Source organism: Saccopteryx leptura, chromosome 8 (genome assembly GCF_036850995.1).
Source record: "Saccopteryx leptura isolate mSacLep1 chromosome 8, mSacLep1_pri_phased_curated, whole genome shotgun sequence".
NCBI lineage: Eukaryota > Metazoa > Chordata > Mammalia > Chiroptera > Emballonuridae > Saccopteryx > Saccopteryx leptura.
This window is the reverse complement of record NC_089510.1, coordinates 15,561,357-15,569,213: the sequence shown is the minus strand read 5'-3', so window position 1 is coordinate 15,569,213 and position 7,857 is coordinate 15,561,357. Positions and strand designations below refer to the sequence as shown.

The 7,857-nt window shown below is 35.1% G+C and overlaps 1 non-coding gene across 1 annotated transcript; it reads left to right on the top strand.

Moving 5' to 3' along the window:
- The first annotated feature begins 4,669 nt into the window (after nt 1-4,669).
- LOC136380159 (U1 spliceosomal RNA) lies at nt 4,670-4,831 on the top strand. Its single transcript, XR_010746853.1, has one exon. It is a non-coding gene; the product is annotated as a U1 spliceosomal RNA (small nuclear RNA).
- The last annotated feature ends 3,026 nt before the right edge of the window (nt 4,832-7,857 follow it).

The following is a 7,857-nucleotide window of genomic DNA, read 5'->3' as shown; positions in this document are numbered from 1 at the left end:
TATATCTTCTCCAGCAAGGGAAACAAAAGAAAAAATAAGCAAATGGGACTGCATCAAACAAAAATGTTTTGCATAGAAAAAGAAATCAGCAAGAATATGAAATGATAACCCACTGAATGGGACACCATATTCATTATTGAAACATAGGATAAAGGGTTAACATCCAAAATTTATAAAAACTTACAAAACTCAGCACCAAAAACACAAACAATTCAATTAAAAAATAAGCAAAGGGCCTGAATAAATACTACCCTAAAGAGAACACACAGATGGCCAGTAAATGTACGAAAAGATGCTCAACATCGCGAACCATCAGAGAAATGCAAATTAAAATCACAATGAAGTACCTTCTCACACCTGTCAGAAATGCTATTATCAATAAATCAACACACAAGCAAGGATGTGGAGGAAAGGGAACTCGTGCACTGTTGGTGGGAATGCAGACTGGTGCAGCCACTGTGGAAAGCAGTATGGTGTTACCTCAAAAAATTAAAATGTTACTATCTTTCAAACCAGTGATTCCACTTCTGGGAATTTATCCAAATAAATCCAAAACACTAATTTGAAAGAATATATTATATTTAGTTTTTTTTCACAAAAGTTTATAAAATCTAAATACAGAATAATTATTTATCTCTATGGAAATTTAACATCTTGAGATGTGATATAAGTGTAAAATACATATTAGATTTCAAAGAGTAGAATAACAATAATTTAAAATATTACAGTAGTAATTTCCATGTTGATTAAATACTAAAATAATAATTTGAAATTATGGTTTAAATTAAAAATATTTTTAAAACTTATTTCACCTATTTTCCTTTTACATTTTTAACATAGATACCTGAAATTTTAAAAGAAAGCATATTAAAATAGTTAATGTTGGTAAAGTAGCTAATTCTCATTACCTAGGTATCTCATTAATATTCATAAACTTCTCCAGTATCCACTACTCTGATATCATAGGCAAAGAGGCATATTTTATAACTTGAATGTTATCATTAAAAATTATGCTTAAAAGTGTCACCTTACTCTAGCCTGGCCTGGAACCTAGATTTACCTTTTCTAAATGCCTTTAAATAAGAGTAAGACTGTCTTATCAAAATGGATACCCCAAACTAAGGTATAAACTGCTTGTAAACTCAGCTAAGAGAGTGGTATTAAATGTATTTTCTGTGTTATCTTAATTCTTACAAGAACTCAATGTAGTAGATAATAGCTCCACACAGAGAGAAAACAATTAAGTGCCTAAGAGACAGACGCGCTGTCATTCAACAAATGTCTTCCATGTTATCTCCCTTGGTTTTAGGCTACTCAATGTGCGTGAGTATCACCCACGAACAAAAGTGACAAAGACCCTTGCCTTTTAAAGTTTATTAAAGTTATATGTGTTTTACTAAAACTCCCTGCCTTCAGTAAATTATACTGCTAACATTAGTTAGGTGTCTTTGGACTAGCTTCTTAATCTTTCCTGTCTTATTGACTTCATATCTAAAACAGGATTTATACAACCATGCAGAAGTTACGGTTAATAAAATATTGCATGTAAACACTGACATATTAAATATATTTCCCATGTAATTATTTTTTAAAATGTTTATATTATTTTAAAACTATTCATCATGTCTTTGCATATTTTACTTATTTTTGATTTATCAGAAATGTTTAATTACTTTATCCCAACAAATGAACATAATCCTATCATAGTAATATATTTGTAAGAAGACCTCAAATTTTAACACTGAAAAGTTAGGAATAAAAAAGAAATTAGTTTTTTTTACATATGAAAGAATGAAAAGCAATATCAATTTCATTATTTTAATGTCTTAGAAGCTTAATCAGAAATTTCAAAGATTTTTGTTTTTCCTTGGGAAGTCGGAAGTACTTTAGTAAATTTGTCCTCACAATATTAGAAAATCGTTTGTATTTCTATTAAGTCAGACATCAAACAAAGGTATGCTGATACACTTGAGAGAGGAAGCCACAAGATAGTCTTTATTTTTCATCTTTGCTTCATCTTCTTAATCGTGTATTTGCCCTATTGAAATACATGCATATTCAAAAATCTAAAACAGTATTTGTTGCCTGCAGCCCTATTTTCAAAAGTAAAAATATTCATAAGAACCTCAGACAAAATATTCTTAAATCTTTTAAATAGTTAAGTAAATGTTTAATAAATTCATTGCATTATTTTTTATTATTCATTTTGAGAGAGAGAGAGAGAGAGAAGTGGAGAGCAGGAAGCATCAACTCCCATATGTGCCTTGACCAGGCAAGCCTAGGATTTTGAACCGGCGACCTCAGCCTTCCAGGTCAACACTTTATCCGCTACACCACCACAGGTCAGGCCAAAACTCACTGCATCATTAAAAGCAGCTTCATGTTTTTAATTGAGAAGCTAATAGTCCATTCAACAATATGTATAAAGTGACTTCTTGTGACACTTTGAAGAGAAAATTAATAATGGCCTTTTAATTTTTAAGATGACCTTACCATTTAAATACCAAATACCAAATATTTAAACAGCTGGCCAAAATAATTTGAACATCGAATGAGTGTTTTCATTCAGAAAAAAAATTATGGGTTTTAGCTTACTTTTGACTAAAATATTATGTGATGGTCAAAATTCAGTTATTGTTAAAATTCAATAAATAACATTATAGAATTATTAATTCAAAAAGCAAGATACATTGTTTTGTCTATTAATTGATTTTCCTGATTGATTTAGCATGCTTTTATTTGACCAAAAGAAACATGTGAGAGATCTGTGATTAAAATGAAAGTAATTGGTCTAAGCAGAAATATCTCATTACTTCAAGCAGTGACTTGTGATAATTTAAGATGAAGAAATATATAGAAAAAAAGCTGCTTTAAGGGCTTCAATATGTCAGTGAAACTGATGGTTTCTCTTAAGAAACAAATGTCTTATACCACTTTTGCACACAATTATGCAAAAATACCAAAAATGTTATCAATATCTCCTCAAAATCTTTTATCGTAACCTCAATAAAGATGATGTGCACATTAGCTTAATTTTTTTTAAAATTTGTATGACTTATATGTTGGATGCTAATGCAGTTTATTAGATGTACTAATCTATCATATCAGCTAGCAATACATATATGAAAATTGAACACAAAAAAGAATACAAATGTAAAAAATACAAAAAAGAAAAATAAAAGAAAAACTTTCTTTTTTCTACACAGAAAAGGTTTCTTCCATTTAGATGAAATAAAAAACCACTATTTTAAAAAATCTGATAATCGTTTTACAAATGAGAAAGCTTGTTATGTTTAAAATAAAATTTCTAAGAGGGAATAAAATCAATGCCCAAGTCTAATAAATGCCTAATGGTGAACATTAAGCATTTGCTGGTTAGGTGTTCATAGAATTTCCTCAACATTTGGATTAACTTGTAAGAAGTTAACATTATATTTTTTTTAAATTCTGCCCTGGTGCAAAATATAAAACATAAGGGGATGTACTCATTAAATGTGACTAGATTGGTATTTATTTAATTACAAGTTATTTAGAATCCCCTGAAGGATGATGTTAAATTGTTCTATTTGTGTGTACAAATAAATATTCCATAAAGCACAATGAATTAGATATGTTGCAGAAGGAGTTCTGAATTATTCCTTATTTCATATATCAAAATCACTAAATAAACAGGTATGAAAAGCTGCATTCATTTCGAACAGATGTTCTAAATTATCCTAGAAATATGTATGAATTTATTAAAAAAAATTTTTTTTATTTATTCATTTTAGAGAGGAGAGGGAGAGACAGAGAAAGAGAGAGAGAAGGGGGGAGGAGCTGGAAGCATCAACTCCCATATGTGCCTTGACCAGGCAAGCCCAGGGTTTCGAACCGGTCACCTCAGCATTTCCAGTTCGACGCTTTATCCACTGTGCCACCACAGGTCAGGCGAAATATGTATGAATTTAAAAAGAAGGAAACAAACAAACAAAAAATCACCCTCTATATTCCTGAGCATCTAGATCAGAATGAGAAGAAATCAGAACAGAAGGAAAAATAGAAAATTTGGAGAATTAAATAGAGCATAAATTATAAGCAAAAAATAAATTTATTAGAAGTCAAAAATTAGCTCACAGGCAGTTCTGGGTATACAGTTATGTCATCAAGTTAGAAATTTAGAGATCACCAACACACTGATCACTTCTATAAGAGGAACTATGAAATGGAAGGTTTAATGGCACGGGAACAAGGACAGAAGTACAAATCTAGCAATCGGTCTCTGCTCTTTGGATCCTTTCATCCCTGTTAACCTGCTAGTCCTGGGTGGTGTCAAGAGATCTCCTTAGGATTTTGAGCTTCAGTTGCCTGGTAGAGAAGTGGGAATGTGATTTGCACCACAGGCCCTTTGGGAAATTTTGCTTGGTGAACTGGAATACACTACATTTCATCACGTTTCCCCAGTATATATCTCATTCTTGTTTTTTCAGCTGTAAAGCGTTTGCTAGTGCGTATGTGAAGCCGACAGTGGACTGTACCCCAGCTGTGTGTGAAGTACAGAAACTTGGGAACAAATCTGTTATCCGGTTTTCGCTTCTGTTTAACCTGAGATATATATTTTATTTTATTTATGTTTCCTTCATGCGTTAAAAATTAATTTCTTAAAATAAAATCAGTAGTAAAAATATTATTGACACTTACCTGGCAGGGGAGATACCCTGATCACGAAGGTGGTTTTCCCAGGCCGAGGCTTATCCATTGCACCCCGGATGGCTGACCCTGCGATTTCCCCAAATGTGGGAAACTCAACCGCATAATTTGTGGTAGTGGGGGACCGCGTTCGTGCTTTCCCCTGGAAGAAAAAAAAATTGATCTATTTAGAGACAATTTAAAATTCACTTTAGCATACAGAGAAGATAAACATAAAGATAACATGAAAGTATTATTCTAGCTCTGTTTCAATTTCTTGCAATTTTAAAACAAACTAAGGTAAAGATTATGCTATAATCGAAAGAAAGTACTGTAGAGTTTTTATTAAATGAGATAATTAATAAACTCATCCACTTTTCAACTAAATTATTTTGTCAGATTCTGTTCTTTGTATTAATAAAAGGAAAACAATGTTTTAAAAATAGCCAAGGGGAAAAAGTCATTCTGACTTACAGTTATTATTACAATTTGCATAACTCATGCTGTGTGCATTTAAGTTTTAAACTGCATGAGGAAATAAGACATGTTTTTTTTTTCTTTATCCATAAATAACATAACGTGTGCCTAGTACATCTGAAATAAAACAAACATTAATTAAACTTTTATAGAGAAAGGGATTGAAAACTGGTAAGAAATTGGAAAAATAAAACTGGAAAATATATCGAAATAGTTTTTATTTTTAAGGAGTTGAATACCTTGGCTTGAACATTTATTGAAGATAAGTTCATTGTTAAAACCTATTAATCACCATTCTAATGAACAGCAATGTAAAAGTTGACTAGTAGTTAAGAAGTGAACCACAAAATGAATTTATTTTTGAAGTTTCTAATGCCTCCTCCCAAGTCTCAATATTGATAGATTTTGTTATTAATAATTATTTCATTAGACCTGAAGAAATTATAGAAAAGCATCTGGGTGTATGATACCCAGAACTTGGAGCTGTTAAGAATTATGATCTTGCCTAACCAGGCGGTGATGCAGTGGATAGAGCGTCGGACTGGGATGCGGAGGTCCCAGGTTTGAAACCCTGAGGTCACCGGCTTGACCCCAATGTTGCTGACTTGAGCAAGGGGTCACTCGGTATGCTGTGCCCCCCCCCCATCAAGACATATATGAGAAAGCAATCAATGAACAACTAAGATGCCGCAACAAAGAATAGATGCTTCTCATCTCTTTCCCTTACTGCCTGTCTGTCCCTATCTGTCCCTCTCTCTGTCTCTATCTGTCACAAAAAAAAAAAAAAAAAAAAAAAAGGATTATGATCTCTATCATGCCATAGTTGGTCTGCAATATTAGAGGGTTTTTTTCTTTGTTTATTTAACTCTTCCTTTTTTTTGGCATATTTATGTACTTGTTCTTTAATTTATGAAAAATCTTATTTCATCTTGTCACTAATATTTTTTCATCCACGGCTAGAAAAAGACAAATGGTCTTTATTATGATGATACTTAAGAAGTCTGTGAACAAAGTATTGATCAAAGACCTAATTAATTATATCAAATGTCACCAGCAAAGTGGTTCCCCTCCCCAAGATAGAAGTCAAAAGAGGAGGTAAACAGGTTCAAAAGAGGTTCACTGAGAATTGGTTGGGGGCAAGGAGACACGAAAGGAGCTTGATGAATCAGGGAGCACACATCAAGGCCAGCGTAGCTCCACAGCTGCTGCTGGGGTCTGGCTTCTGTAGGGTGGCGTCCTTTACACACAGTAGGCTTCTTGGCTTTCCAGCTACCCGCTGTGGGCTCTTCACTTTCCACGTTGCTGCCAGTGGCTGGAATCAACCAGCACAGGTGCAAAGCAGAACTCTTTGGGGGGGGGGGTGCCTAAAAAAAAATTTAAACTCCTTAAGGAGAAGCTTTAAAAAATAACTGAAGAGCATTCCCTTCCCTTCAAGAAAAATTCAGCCTTTCTCAAAATATATGATCATGTCCTCTAGTGCTAAAAAAAGAAAGTAGGGCCCTGGCCGGTTGGCTCAGTGGTAGAGCGTCGGCCTGGCGTGCAGGAGTCCCGGATTCCATTCCCGGCCAGGGCACACAGGACAAGCGCCCATCTGCTTCTCCACCCCTCCCTCCTTCCTCTCTGTCTCTCTCTTCCCCTCCTGCAGCCAAGGCTCCACTGGAGCAAAATTGGCCCAGGCGCTGAGGATGGCTCTATGGCAGGGGTCCTGCGGCCTGCGGGCCACATGCGGCCCCCTTGAGGCCATTTATCCAGCCCCTGCTGCACCTCCGATAGGGGCACCTCTTTCATTGGTGGTCATTGAAAGGAGCACAGGATCCATCCTAATCCTGTGCTCCGGGAGTACTGTACGTGGTGGCGCCACAAAGCGCAGCATGGCTCACGTACAGTACTACTTCCGGTGACCTGGGATGCATGCATCACGGCTCCGGAAGCGCGTCATATCACCTGTTACAGCTAGCAGTGACAAATATGGAACCGGGCATTGACCATCTCATTAGCCAAAAGCAGGCCCATAGTTCCCATTGAAATACTGGTCAGTTTGTTGATTTAAATTTAATTCTTTATTTTAAATATTGTATTTGTTCCCATTTTTTTTTTACTTTAAAATAAGATATGTGCAGTGTGCGTAGGGATTTGTTCATAGTTTTTTTTTATAGTCTGGCCCTCCAATGGTCTGAGGGACAGTGAACTGGCCCCCTGTGTAAAAAGTTTGGGGACCCCTGCTCTATGGCCTCTGCCTCAGGCGCAAGAATGGCTCTGGTTGCAATAGAGCAACGTCCCAGATGGGCAGAGCATCGCCTCCTGGTGGGCATGCCGGGTGGATCCCGGTCGGACGCATGCAGGAGTCTGTCTGACTGCCTCCCCGTTTCCAACTTCAGAAAAACAAAAAAATAAAAAATAAATTAAAAAAAGAAAATAACTCATCAATATTAACAGGAACATCTATTTTCATAGACATCTGATTATTAAAGATGATTCAATATGGAACACACAAAATAAGCAATACCTTTCTTTTCCCTCTTTACAAATGTTCTTTCTGACGACAATATTATTTAGTATCATTAGTTGGGAATTCCGAATGCCAGATAGATTCTGACTGCCCATCGCCTGTAACTGCCTCTGTTGTCATTTCTAAATCAGGATTTACCTTTTCAGCATGCGTTCAAAATGAGTTAGAATTCATATTAGTATTTGCAATACTTCTTGAAGCAGTCA